At 48.3% G+C, this 1830-nt stretch overlaps 1 long non-coding RNA gene across 1 annotated transcript; it reads right to left on the reverse strand.

Moving 5' to 3' along the window:
- Positions 1 to 349: 349 nt before the first annotated feature.
- LOC124655248 lies at positions 350 to 1075 on the reverse strand. The gene is made up of 3 exons (XR_006988613.1): positions 1025 to 1075; positions 557 to 694; positions 350 to 460 (listed from the first exon to the last, which is right to left on the reverse strand). It is a non-coding gene; the product is annotated as an uncharacterized LOC124655248 (long non-coding RNA).
- Between the last annotated feature and the right edge of the window lie 755 nt (positions 1076 to 1830).

A 1830-nucleotide genomic window follows, 5' to 3' on the forward strand; every position in this document is an offset into this window, starting at 1 on the left:
ATCCCCCCCACCTCCAGTCGTCAAAACCCCTTCCGCCCTCTGTCGTGCGTTCCTGTGGGCTGCCAACAAGAGTGTCTCCCGTGCGCAATGCCTCGTGGCTTGCTTCGTGGTATGCCACCCCAAGACGGAAGGTGGCATTGGCATCAAAATTACCCTCTTGAACCTACAATAACCAAATTCTGATTTTTACAATTCCAAAGTAGAATGTGCTACATGAAAATATGATGGCAACTGGAAGTGTTACAGACTTCAGTTGACAAGAAGTCACTTTCTTTGTAGTTGTATACTGAATACTAAAAGCAACAATCCATACAAAGCCCAAAGGGAAATGCTTACAGCAACATCAAATCCAAAACTTGTTAAGCAATTTTGCAGCCTCTTCCACTGCATAATGTTCAGAGATTTGTTGTCTTGTACCTTCTTTCTGCAATGGCTGCTCCTTAGTAACCACTGGAATAGTCTTCAAATTGTAAATGCAAGTTCAGCTATAGCTTGGCATCGAAGTGTAAATTCAATAGATGAATAAGCCAATTACATATAACTTTCCAAACTGTACCTATTAAACGTCAGAGCTTCATCTCATGATGATGATTTTAGCAAACTTGCATTTGGCATCGAGTTCTTCATGGCATGAAAAACATTGTCCCCAATCACCATAATATTTGAATATCATGGATCCGTGATCAATGTATGCCTACATCACATAGATAAATTCTACACATTTCAGCTCGCAAGCTGTAGTTAATCCTTCTCTAAACAGAGTTTTGGGGCTCTACCTGTATCCTAATTATATAATATATAGGTACGGAGCTGCAGGTGAATAAAAAAACTGAAGCACGTAGCTTAACAGGACATGACGTCAACATGGGATGCAGGAGATTTCAAAATTGTAGTACAAATGACATGACAAGTTAGTAACATATACTACTGTAGGGTGAAGAAAGCATTAGCTTCTCTTCCTCTATGGAATACATGAAACATCAAATTCATTTGTCTCTTTATGCAATACGCAACTCTTGCTAACCTGAGATGTAGTATGCTCAGAGGTGCGGATGTCAGAGGAGAAGCTCTGCCATGAGCTACCAGGGTGGGCGTGAGGGGTATACAGCGAGCTTTGCAGAGAGGCACGTCGGGCAGGTTTCAGGTAGAAGAGAGTCAGCTTGGAAGGCGACCAACATAGCAATCTTGACTCATCACGGCCGCCTGAAAAACCTAGGGACAGGGCGAGCGGTGCATGGGGGTACGGCGGCGGCGGTTCCATCTAGGCGCCGATCTTGGCGACGTGCGGAACTACGCTCGTGATGTCTGCAGTTCCCCTGCCCTTGCGTGTGAAGCCATCACCACAGCGCATCCGCCGACGCAGGTCGCCATAAGTCGCCAGCACGCGCATGTTTCCTCATGCCACCGCCTCAGAGCCACGGACGGCGTCGCCGGTTTTGGCGCCCTCGCTGGCGCCGCCTGCGCGTGCGGGAAGGTCTTGGCGGCGGGACTCGGGGGAGAACCAGCGTCGGCGGCGGCGAGAACTCTAGGCATGGCGGCCGACCGGAAGACGCTTTGATCCTGCGCGTCCACCTGAGATTCGGAGGCTGACCAGCCGTGAGAGGGGGCAGAGACGATGGCGGCGCGATTGGATCGAGTTGAAGAGAACAGAGTCGAGGGTGAGAAGACAAAATTCCAGATGGAGGCTTCCACGAGCGGACAGGGGGATCGGACGGTGAATTTTAGCTGAGAGGAAATAGAGGGACACGATGTATTCAATGACGACCACCAAAATGCGTTGAGTATCAAACGACCAACTCCCATTTATAATAAGAAAGACATCGATTTCTC

Source organism: Lolium rigidum, chromosome 5 (genome assembly GCF_022539505.1).
Source record: "Lolium rigidum isolate FL_2022 chromosome 5, APGP_CSIRO_Lrig_0.1, whole genome shotgun sequence".
Lineage (NCBI taxonomy): Eukaryota > Viridiplantae > Streptophyta > Magnoliopsida > Poales > Poaceae > Lolium > Lolium rigidum.